The 26561-nt window shown below is 42.5% G+C and overlaps 1 long non-coding RNA gene across 1 annotated transcript; it reads right to left on the bottom strand.

Annotated features, from left to right (window-relative positions):
* Positions 1–199: 199 nt before the first annotated feature.
* On the bottom strand, positions 200–26318 carry LOC125944733 (uncharacterized). Its single transcript, XR_007466416.1, has 4 exons — positions 26154–26318; positions 11027–11171; positions 2620–6888; positions 200–2570 (listed from the first exon to the last, which is right to left on the bottom strand). It is a non-coding gene; the product is annotated as an uncharacterized LOC125944733 (long non-coding RNA).
* Between the last annotated feature and the right edge of the window lie 243 nt (positions 26319–26561).

Genomic DNA, 26561 nt, shown 5'->3' with positions numbered 1-26561 from the left:
AATAAGCCCATATACCCTCCGTGGTTGCAGAAAATTTATGTCAATGTCAGCTATTTAGGGTATTTTTTGTCGAAATGTCAGACCCACCCCATCTTTACACATGTTAGCCATTGTGCCCATATCAACGTTCTCATTTAGTGCTGTGCCCTTCACCAGCGGCTAATTGAAGGTGCCATTATCAAAACAGTACAAGAAAAAACCAAGTGATGTTTTCAGCGGAATGCCAAAATAAACACTCTCCTGGATAAGTACAATCTCCTCAACCACATGATTGTACAAAACGCAAACTTACAAATGTGAGGTCACCCCTTTGCACTAACGTTACAAAACCAAGGCCTCCCCCCACACATTTTTTGTTTCAAGTGAAAGCGTTAACATACAATTCTGAGGCTACAAGGAGCACACTTGCACAATGTGTTGAATTGAGACCAGATCTTCTTGGTCGAGCATGCTTTGTTTTGACAAGTTTTTCGTGGTTTTACGCTGGTAATTTGTCACCTAAGCTATTTACTACATACATGATGCTTAGAACACCCAGCAATGCTCAATGATCACTATGTCTCCGTAGTATGGTCAGATTCTGATTCAGCATTTCCACTTGTTTATTTTCAACATCTGAGTTGCTTTAATGAGTCACTGTTTGTTTACCAAGCATGCAAGACATCAATAACCTACAAACAACGACATAGATTGATAATGAACACTGAAGAATAAGATTATGCACACTTTGCAAAAAAAAAAAAAAAGTCAACCAAGTATGTGATTTGCAATGCAATAGGTAGCTCAACTTGGAACAAGAAATGCGCTCCATCAATGCACTCCACGTTCATGTCCATGGTAGAGAATACAACTAACGATAGGCCATAGTACTCCATTGCTTTTACCACACAAAAGAATAACACAACAGGCACTGCAGAGCATAAAAATAAATTATGTAATGAATCATCTAGTACTCCACGCAATATATAAATGGTCCACTGGGCTTATAGTGCTAATGTGCTCACATGTTTAACTTTGTCCAATAATGTGCATTATTACACAGTATAAACATAATGAGTAAAGCAGAATGAAATAAGAACATAGATCATAACACGAAGCTCAAAATTTGAATTGCTGATGAATTTTTCACAAAAGCGCATTTCATGGCAAAAATAAAGAGGATTCAAGTTCCATCACCGCTTTTAGCATCCAACACAATAAACTGTTAATATAAAAGGATGATTATATGCCATTAGTGCATGCATTAACATATCAACAACAATTAACAATGCAGGTTTCAAAAACAGTAATTTACTTAGTTTTCAGAGACACAGTGTGAATTGAATTTTTAAGCAAGGTTAAGTACTCAATTGCTGTAAAGGAACATTTATGAGCTAGAAGAAAATAAAGCTCAAACTGAATATACAATAAAAGATAAGAACTCCACAAGGAACAGTAGCACTGGAACCTAGAGGCGACAAAACATGGGTCTAATAGAAAAAGATAACATCCCATCATGCACCATAAAAAGTACTGAGGACCGAAATTTCAATTCATGTTTTTATATCAGTTTAGCTTCCCCAGTTTGTATCTTATGGCAAGGTACTATCTTTGCCAGATTATTGTTTCATGACAGATACAAAAACCAAATACTGAATAAATCTGAAGTGGTGGAAGAGCATTTTATAGTTATTAATTAAGAGAGCATTTAACCCTTTCAGTGTCTTTTTCTCTTTCTTTTAGGGTGATGGATCTCTAGCATCATTTTTTTTCCCTCATGTGTTATAAAACGAACACAGATTATTTTTGTTTATGCAGAAGGGGAGAAATAACACGGATAATGGCAATGAAAGTCAGAGACAAGGGACAGAAAAAGAAAAAAAAAAAGGGGGGGGGGGAGGTGTGCTTATTATGCATTGCCTAGATAAGCAAGTCGCAATACTTTCAGAATGCTTTTCTTTCGCGAAGCGTGGCCGACGATTCTGTCAAGTACCAGAAGTGAGACGCTCTTCGACGACACGAAGGCCTGGTGGGGATAGACAATGCCCCTAAGTTTTATGCACGCGCTCGTCCCATTTTTATCTGTATGCAAGTTTCAGCACTGATACCCCTCAGCAGTTATAGTTAACACGATCCAGAATGAGGCAGAGGCACACCATGAGTGGGGCCGCAATGTTCCGTGCATGGGAGAGGGGATTGCCCCCATGACAACGCCTCCCCCCCCCCAAACACTTTTGGTCTGCCACTAGCCCTCGCCGTTCTTTCACATTCAAGCTTTCCCTTTTATTCATGTCGCTCTTTAGGAGCCCATCTCCTGAAACTTTCTGTTCCGTGGGAAAGGGAGTGGGTTTGTCAGAAAATTTCAGGGGGAGGGGGGTTTCGACCCCCCCAAACCCCTTCCCTGGCTACGTCAATGGTCACAGACAATTTCCGAGTATGGTCTGCTGTTGCAAATTTTTCTCCCTATGGCAACAAGGAGACTGCCCACAAAGTGTTTGAGAGCCATGACATGCAAAATGCGAGCATGGCATGCCACTTAAAACACAGCCATTGACTACGAATTTGGTGCTAGGGATTGCAAATATTTTTATCTTGACATTGACGCGTGTTCCGAGGGACCGTAATAAAGATTTATCATACCATACCATTGTGCAGAATACATACTGACATGTCATGCATCAGGGCAGGTGCATATGATAATGCACTGACAAATTTTCCCAGCAACTTACAGAATAAAGGTAGTTTTCTGGACTCCTCATTTTCAAATTTTGGTGACCCTCTGCAAGTCTGATTATTCATTCAACGACTGTAACTGTTAAAGGAGAATTTAAGAATGGTTAAGGAACCATCAAAATTCCAGGGCATTCAAGGCACTGAAAATGTGATTTTCAATTTAAAGAATTTTCAAGCCTTTAAGAATCTGTGTGAACTCTGTACTAGAGAAAAATGTAGCACCAGTGGCTTCAGAATTGCCGGTGTCTTACATGAACAAATGTCGGAATCAAGAAAGCACATGGGTCTTAAGAACTGGCATACAATCTAAGTTTCTGATAAATATCTGTCATAGCAAGTGCTTTCAATGGCAATAGCAATTGAAACTTCCAAATGCCATCACTGAAATTCTCTTGGAGGATCTAACAGAATAAAAATGCTAAGGATAGTAGAACTAAGAAAGAGAAAGATTGAGTTTATCAACAGACAATTGCAAAGAAGGTTACTTGTATAGGTGCGAGCAAAAAACAACATATAAACAATGCTTAACAGTACATTCACAAAGCACCCTGATTTTTACAATGCTCCAAAAAAGACTGTGTGAAATGAATTCTAACTGAACCAAAATTATTCAATTACTGTAAAGGAATGCTTGCATCCAAGAAGAATGTGACATGGCTCAAACAGAGTAATAAGAAATAAAGCTCCAAGGAAGAGTACACATTTTAAATAGACAACAAAAATGTGAGACGAACATAAAACATCCTATATTACCACGCGCCTGTAAAAAGTACTGACGGCACCAGCTACAGTGAGTGATGAAGGAAAATTCACAAAGGTACAGCCATGAACAAAAGTCATCACAGATTCTAAATTTGCTACATAGTGGGAATGCGAACATAGCATTGTTAATTTACTGGTGATACACATGCAGGTAGAAAAAAAATGGAGAACAGTGCTGCCAAGAATCAACTTCTCACGCCAGCTGCAAGGCAAAATACAATATGCACAGCCTTTGCCGAAAGAAAGAGAATCACCATGTTACTGATAGCAGCTGAATACGAAATGTCTTGTCGGCCTCCTGCTGTGTTGGCATCAGTCAAAGCATCAGAGAGTACTCACTCCTCACAGCTTTCCAGCACTGAGAATTCCTCAAAGACGAGGCAGCACTCGTGCTCCTATTGTCTTCACTTCCTTTGACAAAGGCTGTGCATGCAATACCTTATAAAACTTTGCATAGCATAACTCATATGACTGAATAAGTTCCACATGCTACCATAATGTACTGACAGAGTCAGCAGCAAAAAGGACAAGATAGCATGACAGTATATCTAAATGTATAAAGAATAAAGGTACCTCAAACTGAACAGCAGAATCATAGAAGCACCTGCAGGAAAATTGACACAGTGAAGAAGTTCACCCTAGCCCTAAAGTAGTGTAGAGAACAGGCGCTACAATAAGCTTTTAGAGTTTGAAGCCAGCCAATACATTTTACGGATAGATATTGGATGGAAGCCACGGTAGAGGTGTTATCTGGAATGAAGTGTGGAATAAGCACTGCTATGACCAAGAAGCCACATGGTACTGGTGCTGAGGACCACAATTTCAATTATTGTTTTCATATCATTCTTTTGTCACTACGCTGAATACTATGGCATGGTGCAATCTTACAGATTACCCCGTGTTTCAAGAGGGGGAAAAAGACAAGTACATAGTCAAGTTAGACGCAATAAATGAGAGTTGCAAGGTGTGTTTTGTTGAGACGATATGCAAGTGACAAAATGACGTAAACATGAGACAGGATTGCTGGACATCTCTCACTTTCAAATCATTGTATGCAGCAAAGTAGTGGTGAATGCAGAGAAAAAGATGCCAACAAGATTATGAAATAGGTTGTTCTTCGAATGCAGCCATATTGCTTAAAGGGAAACTGAAGCTTTTCTTGAAAAATTTGAGCTTTTAGCAAAATATTAGTTTTTCCCTCCCCAAATACAAAAATACCCTTTTAGCTGGCTACAAATCACCAGAAGTCACATTTCTTTAACAAAGATGAGCAGCAGCGGCTGCGAGAGACACCACGGGTTGGTTAATGGGCTCTAATTGGTTAAGAGGATTGCGACGTCATCCAATGAATCACTGAGGCTCGTGATTCGTAAACTGCGCTAAATGGCCTCCACTGTGTCTTGCACACTCGAGAACACAACACATTTTATAGCAAAAGTGGAATTTATATTTTTTCAAGGAGCTTGTTTCTGCTGTGTCCGCCATTAAATTAGTTTGCCATGAAGATGGCTGGAGCAGTAGTTTGGGCAACCACAATGCAGTAAGGCATGGTGCAAGGAGCAACAGAACACTAGGCTGATTGTCACATCAGAAATGCCGACTGACTGTTTGTCAGTCCCTGCGACGGGACTCCTCAAGTGCACAGGCTTTCAGCTGAAGTTATGATAGGTTTTATTTTGAGCACGGAATCAAGCAAACTTCATATTGGGACTCAATGAGCGATTTCTGTCGGAATCAGCACGTTATCATGGTCATGGTAGTATTAGGTAAAGAAACATGTTGCTAGTGAAACCACAGCGTCTGTATTTTGTAGCCATTACCATTCGTCAAAAGAGTAACGACCATACGTCAAAAAGGTAACGGCATGAAGGCAGGGCAGGGCTGCTCAATAAGGAGCTTTTATTTTGCCTCATCTGCCAACAGCACTGTCATACATACGGCATGCATCGTTACTAGCGCTCACCATCACTCAAAGTAAAACTCGCACGGAGCCTGTTTTGTACTGATAGTTTCATTCAAATTCCATTAGTGTGTTTTAGCATAATAGAACCACACTGCTGCTACCGTTGCAGCTCTTCCTGTTTTAAATGACATGATTTGCAGATGCTGATGTCTGCAGTGGCGCCGGCCGTACCGGGGATAGAAAAAAAAAAAGAACCAGAAAGCGTGCCTTCGCACATCTGCGGCTACACGGTAATGAGGAAGTAAACACTCCTTGCAGATAAAATTCGAATTGCACTACGTATGTATGCACATGCTGCCTCTGAAACCACGATGTGTTCAAGGCATCCGTTGTACTCGCTAGTAGTCAGCAACTCTCCTTAACAAAAGGCTCAGCATAATTTGTGTGCCTGCGCTTTTTTCTGTGTGTGTGCACGCATTGTTTCTGTGTGTGCGCACACATGCGTGCACGTGCACACCCGTGCTCTCCCTCTCTGTCTGTCTGCCTGTGTGCGTGTGCTCATGTTTTCACTCTTTATGCACTCACATAAAGCTTCACTGTATATACAAGATTCCAACTCGTTCAATCTGCTGCATTTTTTTAACTCTGTTCACTTAGGCAGCAGTATATTTGGAGGACACAACAAGCATTGATCATTGGCCTAACATTTAGAATTTATCATGACTATTTTACTGCACACACATATGTTTTAAAGGCATAGTCGACAGATGACCGCTGCTAACTGGTTGTGCTTTCACATGATGGCATACCATAAGTACATGGCTACTGTAATGCAAGCAATGTCACTACAACAAATGTCCCGACAACTTGTTAGGTTATGCTGGAACATCCTGCCAAATCATCTAGCAGTTCAACATATAAGAACAAAGCACAACACTTGCTTCCTGATGCACCAGAACACCATGCAGTATATTATGCAAGAGTAGATTCATAGTTAGACTAATATATAATGCACACCTACCTCTCTGGTGACCTACTGATTGGTGTAATGGTGGTGTTTTTTCATGTGTCTGTCAAAGTCAAAAGACTGCACAAATGACCTGGAGCAGACGAAGCAGCGGTATGGTCGCTCGCCCGTGTGGGTGCGTGTGTGCCTCTTCAGGCGGTAGCTATTCACAAAAGTCAGAGGGCACAAAGGGCACTGATACTGCCGTTCACCTGAGTGGATGCACAAATGATCATTCAGGCTGTGCCTTTGTGAGAAGCTCAGTGGGCATGAAGGGCACTGAAATGGCTTCTCGCCTGTGTGGATGCGCAGGTGTTCCTTCAACTTGGACTTTTGCGAGCAACTCTGAGGGCACAAATGGCACTGAAATGGACGCTCGCCTGTGTGGACCCTGTTATGTTTTTTCAGATCAAACAGCCTTTTAGTTTCATAGTCACAGAAATCACAGCGGTGGAGGCGTCCTTGGTGTGACTTGTCATACTCGACAGTTGGAGAGGAAGAATGACTTGATCCTGCACATTGAAAAGAAAACTGCACTTACGATATGCCAAAATCAGAACACAGGTGCTTGTACTTATCACGAGTCTTTTGTTCGCCCAATAGGTCTTGATGATCTCAGAAAAGATCAAACAAAGCACAGCTGATCGACTTTTCTCATTCGCTCAATATATACATGTGTGATTGCTTAATTACCAGATTTGTGAACACCAAATATACTTTCACAAAAAGCTTTGTATTGTAATATTAATTACAGTGAGAGAGGTGGACTGTAGCGCTAGCATGTGCTACAGCTTCTTCAGCCAAATAAAACAGCAAAGTTTTCATGCTAAGTTGCCATGGTACAGCAAAAGCTTTCATGAAAGCTTTGATAATATTCACATAAAAACAACGTGCATACCACAGCGCAGCAAAAATACTTATGTCACTCGCATTTATTTAGGATATGTTCTTTCCAACTTTCCAAAACATCAGACTTGGTGCACAGGCATCCAGACACCATATTAGAATGTGTTACCCAGTGTGACTATGTTGACGCTTTCATTTCACTGCCCTAAATCACAGTCAATGCCTATGTAACGAGACCTATATAAGTGAACGGGCCACAATCAAAATAGTAGAAGTGATGAGCATCTGCTCTTCCCAGTGGAATGTCAAAATAACCACTCTCTAAAAGAAAAAAAAATTATGGGAATTTATGTGCCAAAACCACCATCTGATTATGAGGCAAGTCGTAGTGGGGGACTCCGGATTAATTTTAACCACCTGGGGTTCTTTAACGTGCCCCTAAATTGAAGTACACTGGGTGTTTTATGCATTTCGCCCCCATCAAAATTGCAGCCGCCGCAGCTGTCTCTTGGACAAGCATAACTTTTCAATCACAGAGTTTTTAGCAAGACAAACATGAGGTCTCCCATTTATAATGACCATACAATACCAAATCCCACTTTTTTTTCCGACAGAATGCACCACCATAAGGTTCCTGAGGTGACAAGAAGCACACTTGCTCATTAAGCCTTGAATGGAGACTGGATGCTCTTGGTCGCGCACACTCCCTTCTTACAAGTATTTTGTGGTTCTATGCTGGTGATTCGTCATCTGAGCTATTTACTGCAAGCACTCAGTGAAATAAACTTTCTCTGGACCACACACGTGCCCTAATACATAATGCCTGGTCCAAACTAATATTCTGCAACTGGTTTTCAAAGTAGATGGCAGAAATCTGTGCTTCACATCTAGAACACAGCAATGCTCAATGATCAGTATAGTCGAACCTACTTATAACTATACCAGTTTTATCATTATATCAAATAAAACAATGAGCAGTTAATGCACTGCAGACTTTTGTGCGTGTTCTATGGTGAAATAAACCGCTTACTACAATGCTTCCCTGCTACATTGTCGGTGATAACAATTAAATGTGCCTACTAGGTGGGTGCACTGGAAAAAAATGTGCTAAATACTTAAAAAAGAAAGAAAAATGCAAGTCGCTGGATTTGCCGACATGCCCCATACCTTTGCCACACCCACCTTTGTGCCACGCAACCCGCATGGCACACCTTCATCGCATCACCACCCTCGTGCGACCCCTCTAGTGTCTCTCTTCATCCCTCCAAAGTCGACTCATGTATTGGAAGCATGGAGGAAATAAACAAAATAGGAGGCCCTGACATCCCGTTTTTGAACCAAGAAGTGCAGCCATGTTGGTGTGCCATCTCCTTTAGCACCTCCAATCAGCTCACCAGAGCAGATAGGCGTGAGCTTTGAACTTGCATCGCTACGAACCGCCGGAAGTGGGTACTGCTGACGTGCAGTCATAACAAAGCCTACGAAACTTCTGTATCAGTTTTAATGAAGCAGATGCGCTCCTGTGCTTTTTCCATGGCACATTGAAGAAGACGATGAATACCCGTGCCGTGATTACTTGAGTATATCTGTTGTCGGCTGACACTCACACTCACAGACCCAAAACACAACTTTCAAGCTTCATACCACACTCCAAAGTCAGCTTGTCTCACGAACAAAATGTGCTGCGAAAAAGACACGGGCGGAAAACCCTCATCTCACTTTTCAGAAACTGAGAGCAGAAGCGAGAGCTGCACGAGCACGGTTGCTATGGCAACGTTGACGTTTGGGGTACCAGACCCAGTGTTCCTTAGTGAGAAACGTCATGCGACTTCCGCCACACTTTCTCTAACATGTCCGTGCTGGCCGTGGCCTCTCCTACGCTTGCCTTCCTCCATGACTGGAAGGGTGTAAGAGAGGCAGGAGAGAGATGCCCGAGGCTGGTGATTCGACAAAGGCGTGCCATGCCGGGTGAGCAGCACAAAGGCAGGTGCAGCATAGATGCAGAGCACGCAGACAAATGTGGCGGCTCGTATTTTTTTTTTCTTCTTTCTTTGGATTTCGCGTCCCTTTTCTTTTCGATGCACAGACCCAGTAACCAGATTTAATTGTTATAACCCATAATGCAGCATGCAAACATTCTGGTAAGTGGGTTATTTTACCATTGGACACACACAAAAGTCCACAGGGCCACAGCTTCTCATTGCTACAGCTGAGTATTAATAAACCCTTTAATGCTATAAGTGACTGTGCTTCTTTCTAATTAAAATCTTTGGATGTTTGTCTCATATTCCTTTTTTTGTGCAACCCAATTATAACAATTATTGGTTATAACAATGAGATTTTCATGGCACTTGAATATTGTTACAAATGTGTTCAACTGTATGTCTGCATAGTCGGGTCACATGCTGCTGCAGCATTGTTCTTGTTTACTTTCATTTTGAGTCCTCTTAATGCTAAGCACAAAAGACAAAGAAAAAAAAAAACCTTAACAACTACATATGTCAATAATGAACAGCGAATAATAATATGATGTACATGTCACAAAACAGTAAACCAAATACGCTGTATCACAGTGCAAGAGCTAGCCTAACTCAGAACAAGCAATGCCCACCATAAGTCCACTCCATGGTCAGGTCTACTGTGAAGAATACAACTAACAATGTGCCATAGTACACTACTGTTGTTACCACACTAAAGAATACAACACAAGAGGCACTGAACAGCATAAAATAAATTACATAAGGTATCCATTTAGTACTTCATGCAATATCTAAATGGGCCACTAAGATTATAGTGCTTATCTGCTCACATGTTTAGATTTATCAAAAATGGTGCATTACTGCACCATGTAACCACATTGAGCAACACACCGCTAGTTCTTGCAGTTTATAAATGTAAAACCACATCCAGCGAAGTGATTTTGGTATTCAGAAACACTCTTCACAGAGATTGGCACATACTTTTTGAGAATCTCTTTGAGGCCTAGAAAACAGGACTAGCCCATAATCTTGCCTCTTGTACAATAGCAATGTGTACAGTGTATATGTCAAGGCATGGCTCAGTCAATATACGATCTCATAGAGATATAAGTGGAGAAATATGCCACACAGGTGGCAGCATGACTGTGGTTGAACCAATAGAGAAAAGAAATAAAACCATGAATCATAACACTCCGCTAAAAATTTCAATTACTGATGAATATCTCATAACAAGTGCATTCAATGGCAAAAATAAATGGACTTCCAAGTGCCATCACTCAACTTCTCATGGAACATCTAACACAATAAAATGTTAATGATACGAAAAGATGATTACATGCTGTTAGTGAGCATTAACATATAAAGAAGAATTAAAAATGCACATTCAGCAAACACAGTAATTTATTTAGCTCTCTGAAACAGTGTGAATTGAATTCTTAGTGAAAGTTAAATACTCAACTGCTATTAAATACTCCATTGCAAGAAAACAATGAAATTCCTCAAACAGAATAAAATAAAGAAAAACCAAGACACAACAAAAACATGAGCCTATAAGAAATGTATCACATCATGCACCATGGTATGAACTAAGGGCCAGAATTTCAATGAATGGTTTCATATCAGTCCAGCTTCACAAGTCTGTATTCTAGGGGATGGTGCAATATGCGCCAGATTATCTTGAGCTTTAGGACACACCCTTGCGAGAGGCTCAGAAAGCATGAAGGGCATTGAAATGGCTTCTCGCTTGTGTCAATGTGTAGGTTTTCTTTGAGCTTAGACCTTCACGAGAAGCTCAGAGGGTACAAATGACACTTAAACAGATGCTCGCCTGTGTGGGCCCTTCTGTGTGCTTTCAGACATAACAGTTTTTCAGTTTTGTAGTCAAAGAAGTCACAGTGGCGGAGGTGTCCCTACTGCAACTTCTCATTTTCAGCAGTTGTTGGAGAGGAAGAATGACTTGATCCTGCACAATGAAATAATGAAGACCAAACTGTACTTACAAAATACAGAAGAAATCAAAGAACATAGATAATAGTGCTAATGATGATTGTGTGTGTGTGGGGTTTTTTATTATTTTTTTTTCAGGTGGTCTTGAAGGAGATTTTCGGTATGATTATTAAAAGAAGCATGGCTGGCCGACAATTATCACTTGCTTAATAATCTGATTTATTTATTTATTTTCGAATTATTGCTAGCCCTGACATATAGCAGGAGTGGGTAATACAGGAAAATGGTTAATTGATTAATGGGCTTTAATGGCGCAAGGGCCAGTTCTGGCCAAAGAGCGCCAAACACATTACAGCAAAAAAAACAAAAAATGTGTGAAACAATACACTTAATGTAAAGTGAGGCATGAAAGAGTATCAAGTGCACAGAAAATAGCGGGTCCTACACATCTCAAACAATGAAAAAATACACAATTTGCAAAAAAAAAAGAAAAAAGTAATAAAATAATTGTGTGAACATTTGAGCGATAACACTGAACTGAACGAAAAATGACCATCAGTATAGGCTGAAAACTGTACCCGATGCCTGAAACTAGAAAGTAATACAAAAAAGAAAACAAGCACTGTCAAGATTGTCCCTCAAGTGCGGATGTGAATGACTGCACCATCTATACATTCAACTGTTTTTGCGGGCAACCGATTCGATTATGTAACAGTGTGCAGGAAGAATGAGTTTTTGGATGCATTTGTTAACTAGCGTATTCCCTCAGTTCCTTTGAATGCCAGGAGAGTGTGGGGTGCCGTGTGATTGACACAATGCACCTTTGTCAATGCCTAGCTTTCCATGGTAAATCAAAAACATGTACTATTCAGTCTGTCATTACGTCATTGTGTCTATAATAACTCGATAGTATATGCCTGTTTTAAACAAGTGCTCGGTAAAATGTGCCAGCTGTACCGATTGTATATATACCTAATTGCCTTTCATTGGATGCTTTCAAGTTTTCTAATGTTACTTTGACTATGGGGATCCCAAAAAACTGAAGAATATTTGAACATTGGGTGAATAAATGTATTGTATGCAAGTAACCTTATTTCTGGTGTGTACCTTCTCAGGGATCTTCTTAGGAAGCCCAATTGCCGTAAGGCTTTCTTTTCGACGTAGTAGACTTGCTTGTTCCATTTAAAATCCGAGCTGAATATGAGACCTAAATACTTCTAAGACATTACAAAAGAGAGTTGATGGTCATTTATAGCATAAACAGATTGAAGGGGAAGCTGTTTACGCATTAGTCGCAGCCACTGTTTTCTCATAATTTACCATAATTCACCACACTGTGCACTAGGCATGTATCTTTAATAATGCCAAATTTAAGAGGTCCTGGTTACAGTGACTACGAAATTCATGACATAAGATGCAGTCATCTTCAAATAACCTGATGTTTAGTGGAATTTCTGGTGTAATGTTGTTAATGAAAATTAGGAAAAAAGTGGCCCTAGCACTGAACCATGCGAGATGCCTGAGTTACTGGCTGTGTGTGAATCAGAGCTGGTGCCATCAACAGTAACTCTGTTTTCGAAAGGAAAGGTAAGCGTCAATCCACCCAAGTAAAGTGTTGTTTTGTAGTATGAGGTTAAGTTTAATTAAACGCTTCGAATGGGAAACGTGGTTAAAAGCTTTTTCAATGTCTAAAAAGATCATGTCAATTTGGCCTTGCTTGTCAATACAACTGTAATGTCGTGAGAGGTTTCCAGCAGTTGTGTTGCAGGTGGCTCTTTTAGGAACCCATGTTGCTGGGTCTCTATGAGTGCTTAATGATAAGGTTTGTAAAAACCACACATACTTTCACAGAGAAAAAAGTGTTTGATTTGTAAGAAATCCAAAAGTGAGAGTATGTTGACTGTAGCATTTGTTCATGCTGCAGTCAAGTAATGTTTTTATGAAGTCTTTGATAGTTTGAAAAAACGTAACATTTTGAAAAAATATATATACGTATTACTGCCAGTTCAATAGATTTTTTTTTTTAAAGTTAAATTTGGTACAACATACATATGTATCTCGTTATAAAAAGCGTTACCCACTCTGACCATGCCGACCCTTTCATTCAGTTTCACACCCTTCACCAAAGCCTATTCAGCAGTGACGAAAGCAATACAAGTGCACCTTCCATTAGCTAAATAGTCTGGGTACATAATATGTGGTGTTCTCAGCACCATGCCAGTACAAGCACCATAGACATAAGGTCTCCCCTCTGCATTGACCATACAAGAACAAATCATTTTCTCATACAACATGCAACACTACACGGCTCCCGAGTCGGTAAAAAGGATGCTTGCACTTTTATGCAGTTTTGAATAGAGACTGCATACTTTTGATCAAGCATGCTACATTATTACATATTTTGTGTCATTATGGTGCTTATTTATGATCACCGGTATTTACTGCATAACAGTCCATAACATAACTAAAACTTTAGTGGGCATTATTTGCACCTTGACATACCACAGTAGAGGGTACACATCTGTGTTTCAAATATAGAAAACACAGCAATGTTTAATGGTCAACATGTCTGCACTGTGGTCAGATGCTTCTGCAGCATTCTTGTTGATTTTCTTCCTTTAAGCCGTTTTAATGCATCGTCATTTGTTTTGCCAACCATAACAGAAGTTGATAAGTATAACAAATACAAAGATAAATAGTGCACAATCAAGAAAGAGACAAGTGTTTTCGAGCTTATTTTGTAGCACACAAACTGGCAATTTGTAGCAGCTACTTTCTCTTTTGTAGCAGGTGGTCGAAGAAATATTATGAAGTAAAAGCCACCTATTTTGTCATAATTACAAACCTGAACCTTCTAAATTGCCATTGAGAGGGCAACCATAACAACTGTGCAACAAAAACAAAACATAAAATGTTGAACAGAATGAGTAAATAATTGATTTATATTAGAGATGTGTTAAAATGAAAATAGGACGGTACTAAATGCTTCGTGATGAGCAACAAACCACCATAGAGTAACACAAAGAACAAAAAAATAAGATTAGAAAAAGTTTTGCCAGATTAACAGTCTCTTGCACCAGCATATGCAGAGAACTCACGATTGCAACTTGAGCCCTAGAACGGTAATACAAAAAGTAAATTGGCTACCTAACAATATTTTGCTGTCATACCAACTGTTAAAAAGAATAAAACTCTGATAAAACAAGCAGAATACCAAAATACATGTACTGCTGAACATAACAGAAATCAGAATAAAAACTGCATCGAATGTACATACTGTAATATACTTCTTCAACACTGTGACTGAAAGAACAAGAATATAGTTATTTTAAGTGCAGCAAAGAAATCAAGATATAGGTAGTAAAATGCAGAATAATAAGCTGGGAAGCATAATTTATGACATAGGATAGGCATGGTGAAAATGTCCCAATAATCGAGTAGGTTGGAAAAAAAATTATGCAAATCCAGTGCAATGTGGGAATCGATGTCATGCAAAGTATTTTGACAGTAGCCAGTTATCTAGCATTTTTTGTGGTTCTGCAGAGCCATTCTCAGATATTCCAACATATTTGTTGGTACTATATCTGGTAAAGCCATGTTGAAAATACAATACGAGTAATGGTGCTTATGACGCGTGTGTGTGATGATGGCAGCTAAGCCATGAATGGCACCTGAATGGCATTCATTAGTTGGCAGCCCGATGTACACAACACATTGCCGCTAATGCAAAGGTCCCATATGCAACATTAGCTGTGTGACTCTAGCAGTTTAAGCTGCAAGAGCTGCACAAATTCAATTTGAAGCTTACTGCATAGCTTACAACTTTTCGCTGAACTGTCCATTAAGTTCAAAGGCGGACTTAGTTGCTGATTGGTCGCTTGTGGACCTGAAATCAGTTATCAGTGAACTTCACCTCAACCCCAACCATGGTTAATGGCAGCTAGTGCAAATATATTAGCAGCCAGCTTCCCACGAATGTTTGCCGCTTGGCACCATAATGTCCGGCAGCAAACTTTTGTGATTTCGCAATGAAATTTTTAGTTTTTGAGAAATGTCCGCTTTTTATGAAAATTTCGCTATGCATAAGCACTGCTGTTTCATGGGAAGGCTGTGGAAAAAATAAGAAGGAAAAAAAAAAAGTTTGGTGTCGAGTCAACGAATCTCTTTTCAGCACATGAATGGGATGCGAAAGGATGAGAAATTGCTGCTCCAAAATGACGGTAAGGCTTAAAACCTGGATAGTGCAAACTTTGTTTATTACTGCCATTTTTGCAATGTCACAAGCATGAATTACATTCTAAATGTTCAGTGAAACACTCTATATCATTAGAAATTTATATCACCTGTTGCACTAAACAATATATCAGGTTCGAAAAATAGGGTGTTCTAAGGATCAGTTGGTAGCTGCAGTAGTAAATTACAAATTCTCATGTAGCCATAATAAACATCAAATATTATGAGCCCTTAATCACTGAAATGACAAATAAACAACCGAATATGAATCATGGTGGACAGAAGTGCATTCAAAAACATTTCACTTGGGACTCTATACCTTACGAATGGCAAAAGACGCCTTATTTGCATAGGCTGGTAGGTACCACACATTTGATACTCATGAGCAGATTCTGTCATTTGTAGCATAGATGCAATTACTTTAACAGAATTGCACAGATTGGTGTAAGTGGTGCAGCTTTCTCCCCGCTGCAGATGTGTCGTCTCAGACTATAAAAGGTAGCTTAACTCAATACTACCACAGCACTGAGATCATTGTGGGAAAAGTAAGTACAATGTGAAACACTGGTGCACTTACCAAAAAAAAAAAAAAAAAGACTCCAAAAAGACTACAGGCTTCGACTCAAAAATTAGGAATCCCTTTATCTCGCACAATGCTCAGCCAGGCATAAATGGGCAAATAAAGGTTTGACCACAAGTGCTCGGGTCCGTGGTGTCGCAACGCACCAAACGCCTGCAGACTGCCGACGCCCCTGCGGGGTGTGCTACTACTGGTCTTGTTTCTTTTGAATAATGCTATACACACCGTACCTAACATAACTGTGCACATTTTAATCCACTAAAGCTCCACATGCTACCACAATGCTGTGACCTATTTTTCCACAAGAAAGAAAATAGAGAAAATTATAGTACAATAGAACAGCTAAATGGATTAGGGTACACTCATTCTAAAGAACAGAGACATTTAAAGAAGCAGTAAAAGCAAATGCAGAAACAGTCACATGGAAGGTATTCAAGATGTAAAAAGTTAATCTCATGCCTGACATTCAGAGAAGTGAAAGAGTGCCTAAACATGCCTTCAAGTTGTCAAGCAAACACAAGCTTATGGCTAAAGAAGCTTGGATGAAAACTCTGGTATCAGTGTTATTAACAAACGAAGTAGTGAATAAGCATCTTTATGAACAAGGGGTGCAAAATGGTGTTAATTCTGATGGTAATTACTACTCAGGTTTTCATACAAGTCCTGCTTAACCAGATTGTTTTCTACAAAGTGGTGCAAACTTATCTAGATTATATTAACTTTTCTTTCAAGAGGGACCGAAAATACAAATCCTAAGCAAATCAGCAGTGAATACTCAGTGTTCCAGTAAGTTTCTTAAAAAGAACAGAGCATTTAAAAGAGCAAGTGATGTAAACATGAGCAGAACTGCCAGTCACTATCTGCTTCCAAACTGTTGGGCAGAAAAAGAATGATCAAGAAAAAAAATGCCAACAAGGCAATGAAATAGGTTCTTTCGTGAGTGCACCTACCCCAACCATGTTCATGACTACTTAAACCATTTACTGCGAAAGCTGGCAAATTGCCGGGTGCACCTGCAGTGGCAATATTGCCAAGGCCAAAGAATCACCAGGCATCATTTTTTTTTACTTTGCAAAGCTATCCATAGATGGCACCACTTGTCGGTTCATTTCAGCATGGTTAGATATGCTGGAAATAATGACCTGTCTTGCTTCAATTGACTTTTGTAAGTTTTAGTTAGTTTGTTTTTTGATTGTCTCGAGTAGTTGAAAAAATGGCCACGTCCGGTGGCCGGCGTTCTCTCTCCGAGCATTCTCGTCAATAGTGACAGCAATGACAAGCCTTACGATGACAGTAGTATAACAGTAGTTTCTCGGCGCCTTCATCTGAAGACAAAAAGCGAATCTGATGGCAGCTCCGATATGGAATCACCAGAGGAGGGCTCATGCATTCCCAAGCCAATGGGATTGGATTGGATTCTGCGGTCTTAAGTGCCAAAACCACGATTTGATTATAAGGCACGCTGTAGTAGAGGGGCTCCAGATTAATTTTGACGACCAGGGGCTCTTAAATGTGCCCCCAATGCATGGGAAACTGGCGTCTTAGCATTTCGCCCCCATCGAAATGCGGCCGCCATGGCCAAGATTTGATCCCACGACCTAGTGCTTAGCAGCGCAACACCATAGCCGCTAAGCCACCGTGGCGGGTGCCAAAGGGATTGAAGATGGATGAATGGACATGGAATGTAGGTGACGCTACTGAAAAAGTAAGCAGATATTCCTTTCCTCGGTCACTGGGATTGAAAAGAGAAATTAGCGCAGTCCTGGCTGGGAACAGCTCACCACTGGAGGCTCCAAATGCAGAAGGAATAACTGAACAGACAGCTTTTCTGAGGTGCCAAAGATGAGGTATGCACGATGCTGGACCGTCACCAATCTGCCTCGAGCTGGCAGAGTGGGCTCATCACCTGCACAAGATTCTGCCACATCTTTTTTGCACAAAGAGCTTATGATTTGAAAAATAGTACAATGAAATTTGAAGGATTTTAAACAGTAAATAAAAGCATGTTTCATAATTTTCCCAGTAACTGTTTGTAATAGGCAATCAAGGTGGACAAACAGTGCATATATAGCATACTACTGCTTTCGGGGAAAGAACATGCAATATGGAAAGCCCACGCACGTGCTTGCGGCAGGCAGCAGCAAATGGGTTTAAAATACTCTTTAGCTCAAGCACAACAAGGCATCCCCATAATTGTGTAACTCAACGAAGTGCGCTTTCCTGCTTTTCGGGACATTGACAGACTAGAAAAGCAATGTGCCATTAGCTTTAATTGTGAACACATAAACTTCTCCTAACTGCGACAATGTTCTAACTGGCAACAGAGTATTTGGAGAATACCAACACGCCCTAGTGAGACGTCTAATCGTCAGAATTTATCATGACCGAGTATACTACAGCCTACACAAGTCTCTTGCAGGCGTGGTGGACGGATGAGTACTTTTGTGTTGCATTTGCATAAACATATTCGCTGCAGTGAATGTGTTAGCACATTCACCGTGGCTTGGGTCACAGCAGTTATTCCCCTGTGTGGCTATGCAGGGCATTCCTGCAGCGCGCAAGTGACATCTTTGATAGAAGTTAATGCAGAGAAAAAATTGTTGTTGCTTCCAATATGGCGCCATTTCTCTGCACCTTAAGGATGTTTCAAAGGAGCACAACTCCCTGATGACTCACTGGCAGGTCACGATGCACCAGATAAATGACAAATGACTCACTGGTGAGTAAATAATGCACAGAAATCGAGACCTCTAAAAGTGCAGCCACAGTGAAAGTGTTGAGAAGCATTGAATACTGAAAGTGACGGCAAGTTGGAGGACATATACAGTTTCTTATCTTGAAGCCCATGCTTGACTTGGATCTAAATGATGCCTGGTGTGAATGTGCCCTCTCATCGACACTCATCGCATTTTCTGTGGCACTTTCACGACAGGTGTCATTTAGATCAAGTCAAACATAGGCTTCAAGTTAAGATGCATTTCTGAATACGGGGGTTAAACTTCAATATTCTAACGAAGTTCTCAAACTAACAAAATATTTAAATTTCTATAACTTTTTGTCCATAGAATGTATTTTGAACCTCAGTATTATGAAGTGAGTTTATACACGGTTTTCATATGATGAAATTTCACTGCTGTCATGAAGGAATACCGAGGCAACAAATTGGAATTGGCACTGACATAGATGGTCAAATTCATGTTAGAAAAAACTTAGACATGCAGACATGGACACAAGAAGAGGGAAACGGACAACACGAACGGTGGTCAAATGGTTGAATTACATGTGGCTGGTTGTGACCGCACCTCTCAAATTGCATGCCGCAGATAGCGGCCGTTGAAGGTGGAGCATTGTAGTAGTCATGTTCCGCATAAAGCCCAAGTGTGATAAGATCCTATTGCACCTATCACACTGTATCCGGTGGCCATAGGAGAAAGCAAGTGAGGGAGAGGCGAGGATGGCGGCTTGATACATGCCATCTTCACACGCGAGCAAGTGGGGGTAGGTGTCCTCTAGCCCGGCCATCAGGACGCGTGGCTGCCAGCGCGTACGTGACCTGCCCGCTCTACCTTGGAGGAAATCTGCAATGGGTGCTAAGGTTGGGCAAGCCTAGATAGCCGCAGCTCCCTTCTGCCTGCGCTTTTCACGATAGCGCATGCCACAGCTACGGCACATGGAGTGGACGCGAAAGCGCCGCAGGCTTTGCTTCTTACAGTCGATGTGAACATATCAGTGACACGGCATAAAACCGTATCCTTGGTTGTAGACTCTCAAATTAAACAAAATAATTATTTTTCTCATTAAAATTAGTTTTTTCAGAGTGTCTGATAACTGGCATAATCGTCTGATAATAATTTAAGAGAGATACATCAGCGACTGTACTCAATAGCACAAAAGGTTGAATTTCAATATAACAAAGTAAAGTGCCGATTTTACTGACTTCGTTTTATCAAGCTTGAAAGGTATAATGAAATTTCATAGCAGCTGCGAAGGAATAGTGAGACAATAAATAAAAATCCCAAAGGAAAAAAAATTTGTCGGCCCTTCCACTTCATGAAGATGGTTAACCAGCGAAGCTAAAATGTGCGGCCCTGGGGTTTATCACTAGGTTAATACCGAGGCTGCATTAAAGTGTTTTTCAATTATGAGGTTACACCCACGTTCGGCAGCAATGGAGAGAACGACGTCACTAACGGTATGCCTGCAGTCAGCTGTTGTAGCTTGCGTTCGATGTCTCGCGTTTGCTCGGTGGCGTGGTTAGCAGCATTCACCCATCATTGCCGCTTGCGATTCTTCAAAATGAAATTGCTTCAATATTAAATCTGTCTGTTACGTAAGACAATGAATGGCTCGTACCCCCTTAAGCAATGGCTCATACCCCTGTAAACGCGGCCTCCCTATGACGACAGAAGAGAAGTGAAATTCTACGCTGGAATGATGAGTGGCAACGCAGCCAGCTGTGGAAGAAGACGACAACAAATGCAGGAATAGTGGCACGAACACAACCTGAGGGGCACCAACAAGCCAGCTGCGGAAGAAGGCGACGACGCTGGAGCCAATGCTGATGATAACTTTCTGTACACGGGCAATTTCGCCTAGACACATAAAGCTTCGTTTTAAAAAGTGCGAGAACCAATTTTAGGAGTAGCATACTTATAGTGTGGAATGCCTGATGCCAAGTGTTGTGGCCTTGTGAGCTGCACTTGCACTCAGCATTTTGCTGAACTCTTGCACATTCAAACTTATGGGTTCTTATGAGTCACAGCCATTCCATATGGGAGTCAAGCCTTTTGCTGCCGAGCAGTTTCTGTAAAAACAACCCAAATATACCAATTCTTTTTATTGGTTCAAGCAAACATATATGCAAAGTAAGAGCAAAAAATATGATTGAGTATTGTTATTGCAGAACAGGTCTTTAAAAATATACTAAAAGATATAATAAACTGCGAGTTCGTTTAACCACAGTAATAATAAAAAAATCACTACAGAGCTTCGGAACTCTAAGGCTTGCTGAGAAGGTGTGTTCTTAGCACTAAAATAGAGTGGTATAACTTATGCCCAAACTAACTTATGCGTGGTGAAACCAAACTTGTGTTTGTAGATTTTAGCATGAACGAGCCCAGCTTGTCCTCGGAAGGAGCAGTACATATTCGAACGACTAGCCTGGCTCACCCTCGATAGGGAACAGGTTAAGGACCATGCAACGATGAATAACAGAGAACTGTACTACACTGAAATATAAACACCATTGCTAGCTGTGGCACCTTTTAAGAGACACACCAGTTTCCTTCAAGTTGATGATGTATAATTTCCATCTATACGATTTTCGTGCAAAGCCACTGCCAGATGCAAGCATTGCATGCATTCGGTGCCTGTCACTATGGGTCATGAAGCGCATACATTGATGCATGAGCTTACTGCGGACCTATGTGAAACCTTGCACCACCAATGCGTGTTCGCAGAGTGGGTAGGAAATGAATTGGGATGCGAGTTGTACTCTAAACTCCCTCTGCCCTTCACAGGGAAGACCTTAGCGACTGCAAAGCATCCTGTTCATTTATTTACATGGTTGGATTACATGTGGTCACTATGGCTGTACTTTTCGCACATACCATATTTACTCATGTAAGGCCTGCACTTTTTTTAGTTTTTACTAGGTGTGGGCTTTACACAAGGCAGCCTTATAGCTACTCACTGAAGCCTCGAACGGAACTCGGACTACTATAGAAAATAATGCAGCCATTGGCGGACCATCTGAACAAATTTACAGTCACCGATCGATTTTTTGTCACGGACAATGCTGCAAGAACGTATTAATTAATCGGGCAATCTGAAAATTGCACTGCAACAGTAGAATCGATTTTATAGTTTTTTTCTCAAGTGCCAGCAGAGGAGAAAATTTGTTTACAGACTTTTGCTCAGTGCTGTGCCCCATTAAAGCAAGCTTTGCCTGAAATTTCATGATGGCTGAGGTTGCAGGTGCGTGCAGTGTCCACCCATTGTGTGCCGCAGATCATAACAAAGTGCAGATACCGCAAACGCGATCTTGATTGTTGCCACGGTCAGATTAGGCTGTGCAGCACAAAATCAGTTTGGAGATTTATTGGCTTTAACGCCTTCTATGGCCACACTATTAGCCCGAACTCCGACCAAAAATGAACAAATTATTTTTAAAGACCACAGTTGCCAACCGTTTTTACCTCCTCAGAAACAATTAATTCGCTTCTGCTTGTTCTGTTGCATGGATTGTGTGCTGCCACCTACTAAAAGACCAATTAAGCACTGACAAAAAACCATGGCATTGCTAAAAAATGCGAAGTACCGCTGACGAGCTGAGCTCGTTCATCCCCAGCCGTTTTTTTCAGAAACGTATCGACAAACCCTGCTGGTCGAAGGAACAAAAGGGGTTAAGCACACACGCGAGTATAGACCGTTCTGTCCAGTATGTGCACACTGGAACTTGGTAGGCGTTTGAGGTTGCCGACTGACTGCCTGCAGACCCAAACTCCGCTTCATGCACGTGCACATCAGTGCAGCCCATGCACATGATCTTGCGCCCTGTCACCGATGTGGTCTATTGGTAGCTCAAACATTTCAAGGGCGATCTTCCCACAATGGCATGCTGCCCGCTGGCTAGGCCTTACTGGTGCCCCTTCATCAGAGTCGGTGACCAAAGCTGTGGTTTGGTGCCGAGTGCATGATACGGTGACGATGCCATTGTCAGCAGGACAACTAGTGCCATCCAGCAGTGGTGCTTAGTGAAACTTTTTTTCCAAATCTTTGCCTTCCAAATAGTGAGGGTGCAGGCCATACACAAGTAAATACGGCCCTTAATTCAACCCTGATGGTACCAACGAAATTAAATTATCCTGTGGGTCAAATTAAACAAGATGCAGAAAAAACATCAAACCACATCAATGATTCATTTGGCAGTACTTTTCCAATTCTAACATGCCCCAACATCAAATGTGCGCCCGCAATCCAGGTGTCCAAAACTAAAGTAGAGATAACATTAACGGGTGGAACTGATATAGTTCGTCTTGGAGCAGGCAGGGAGCAACTAAAATACCGTTTCAGAAGAGATAGAAGGGGCATATCAGGCTTTACTTTGCATTAGAGGAGCATGTATCATATCTTAAAACGTTGAACCTGATAACATTGTTACAAAAAGAGGCTTGATCGCCTTGCACCATTTGATTTACACAAGGAACACTGGTGTGCTACGCACTGGACCGATTTTAATGAAATTTGTTGCATTTGTGAAAAAAAATTAAATTCTAGTGACTGTTGGAAGCGCTTCCTTCCCCACATGCTATGGGAATGTAAAAACCAATATCCGACAAATAATACCGTGACCCTCTCGTCGAGATGGCACGCCGCCCTGCGCAGCTCCCATCTCGACGATCAACTCTGGGCTACCCAGCAAGCCTGCGAGGCGGCGAAGAGGCAAGACCTCGATGTCCCCACGTGGGAGGCCTAGGCCCAGCCAACTAAACTGCTGCTTTAAATGAACGTTTGTTCCTCCTCCTCCTAGTGACTGTTGGAAGCGGATTTTTGATTTTAAGCCTGAACTTTTTCAAAAATTGGTAAGGTCAAGAAAAATAGAAGCACAACATTTACAAACTTGTAGCTCATGCACCAAAAACCAGTGTTGTATGAAACGGCCTTCCAAGGAACGGCGCTCCTGGAACTAGTTCCTTTTGGGATGAACGCCACCGTTTCGTTAAGGGTTGGTGGAACTGTAACTCGTTAGGTTTATGAAGGAAAGCCGTTCCTTCTGTAAACATTCCACTGGCATTGAACAGATGCACGCACGTACACAGTACATCATGCAGGGCGGATGGGTGACCACGTGAAGCGCAAAGAACTTCCACTCGCCTGTCACGTGACTATGGTGCATTTTCTTTCGCGAGTTCTCCGTTAAAGTTTTTATATGACTAGACTTCAAGATTATCACGAGGTGCTCCCTCCTGTAGTTTCTTTCCTCCATGCTGGCCTGTCGGACACTAACATCGAGATGCAACTATTTCTGAGTTCAAACAAGGGTCTTTACTAAATTGCGAATATGTATTCTGGACATTCTTTTCCCACTCATTATTGAATCAACATTTATTGTATTGTTGTGTATTGTTTATACGCCTATGTATTGTTTCTTTCTATGCAGTTTGTTATGCAAGAAATTTAATTATATCCTCCTAAGACCCCTTGTACAATACATTGCACATTGCCTTCAACTATTTTTCGAAATTCACTCGGAAGTGATTACGCAACATATTCACTCTGGGCATGAAGTATGGTGTATGTGTAAAGAAGTGGTTTACGCTGTGGGGATGCGCGACTCACACGCGTCCCCTGTAATCCGGCTTGTCCACGTGGCTAAGCGCCGGCGGCGGTCGTGGTGATTGCGGCGCATTGCACGATATGGCGCGAAAGGTCCGCGCTGCCCGCCGCCCCCACGCCGAAGAGGAGGCCCTTTGTCCTTTTGCTCCCAAGTCATACCGCTGTCTGGTGGCGTTAGCACCGCGACACTCGCGCCATCTCTCGCAATGCGCCGCAACCACCACGACCGCCGCCAGCGCTTAGCCACGCGGAGAAGCCGGATTACAGGAGACGCGAGCTATGCGGGGAAAACAACATCAGCGGACGCGTGAGAGTCGCGCATGCCCACATCCTGCCAACCTTAAATTACTACACATACTCCGGCGAAACATATCGCACGGTCTATCAAAGCGCACGTCGCGAAAAAAAGCTAGTATATGCGACAGTGGCCGCGCCAAGGAAATGTCCGCACGTTATCCACAACATGCGAGCCGACAATGCCTCGGGTTCACCGCTGGCGTCCGTTGGTCACAGCACCACCTCTGCAGATTCGATGGCACGACTCCAGCCCAGGACTCCGGAAACGGCGACGCAGAAGTCGGCACGAGCAAAGAATCGCTTGCGCCGACGCGCCCTGCCGGCGACAGCCGGCTCTTGTCCCATCCGCCGAGGGGTGCGAGCCGGACACAGGCGGCCGCCGAAATCGCTGCGCCGAACTGGCCACAGGCATCTGCATCGCCTGGGGTAGCTCGATTGTAGTCTGGGGCAGCAGCGCTGACGATGTGCAGGTGACAGCAAACCAGGGGTGACTCCGTTCACGCTGCGTAGACTGAACGCACTCGACAAACATTAAAGTAGTGCAAGGGAGAGGGCGGAATTCCAGATGCTAAGTTCACGTGAACAAAGCTTACTTTCTTGAGTCGACCGAGTAATTTTAATTCGTGCGAGGCGAACTAATGAGGGAAGCAATGTGCGACACTTCAACCCCACGGTCCACCAGGTTGTGTCCCTCAACGTGCGACAGGCAGCTCTGTAAAGCCTTAGGCCTAATGTGTCGCTACTTTGACAACAACCGGCATAAAAAAAAAAAAAAAAAAAAAAAAAAAAAAAATCACCCACAATGGGCACTACAGGCAGCCGCGAGGAGGCGTTAGCTCTGTGAGGTGGTCCTACCCCGCTCAGTGCACACAGCATCCGAGTTGACAGCGCCCACCGTCCCAGACGGTGTCGGAGCGCCCGGTGCCAGGCCGCAATACCTGCAGTCAGTCCGTAGCGGCACCCGTGGCCCGCGGCCACCCAGCTCCCTGAGCCGCGACTTCCGAAGTCAAAGACATAGAAGAAGCTATTTACATAAGAAATTCGGACCACCCACGAGGCTTCCGTACACACTCGCTCCAGGCTTGCTAATGCTCCGCGGGCGCTAGGCCTCGCTCTCCCAGGATGTAGACCACGTCGCTCTCGTACCAACGAGTGTACTTCAACAAAACACTCGCGAAAAGGCTTAGCATGTTGAAAAGTTCAAACACGCTACAGCAACCGTCGCCTCGCTCAAGAAAGCACGCCGCCGACACTAGCGATCAAAATCCACGCTAGGACTACGCTTCGGTTGAAACAAACGTTGTCTCGAACCGAGCAAAACTTAAAATTATCGTCCGATGCCCCAAGAGGTCCACACGTTGGGCAGCCTGATGGGGGGTCTTCCCCAACCCGTAGCGCGTATAATCGCAGCTACGTACGGTTAAGGCAACAAGCGACGTTTATTGCTGCGGGCAATAAAACACACTTGCAGAGGGAAGTCCGCTCTGTATAATAAGTAATAAATAGGCTTGCCTCGTTGCGTGTGATGGTCACGCAAGCGAGGTCACTCACGGGTTGCAGCGGGTAAATCCGTAGGGGAAGGTCAGGTGTAGCGAGGTCAGAGAACCCCAGGGGTCTCTCGGTCGCGCTCTTTTATACCTTTTTACCTTTTCGCGAGGGGAATGTCCTCCTCGCCCGTCGGACACCTTCCCTCTTCCCGCGCGGGTACCCGCGTCGCGAAAGAGAGGGCGAGCCGTTGGCGCTGAGCCGTGCTCCCTCAAGGGCTGCAGAAGATAGCGCCAACCTTTCCCTTTCCCTCAAGAACCACTTATATATATAGAGGGCGAGCCGAGCGAGGACCGGGAGAGGGCAAAGTGCCTCTCTCTCCTGTCCGCCCGGCTCCTGCCGCGTGCGCTATGTGCGAATGCGACGACGAGCGTGCGCGGGAGAAGATGGGCGCGCGTGCTCCCCACATCTCAT

This window comes from Dermacentor silvarum, chromosome 4, assembly GCF_013339745.2.
Source record: "Dermacentor silvarum isolate Dsil-2018 chromosome 4, BIME_Dsil_1.4, whole genome shotgun sequence".
Lineage (NCBI taxonomy): Eukaryota > Metazoa > Arthropoda > Arachnida > Ixodida > Ixodidae > Dermacentor > Dermacentor silvarum.
Note: the sequence above shows the minus strand (reverse complement) of the source record. Positions and strands in the feature narration are given on the sequence as shown.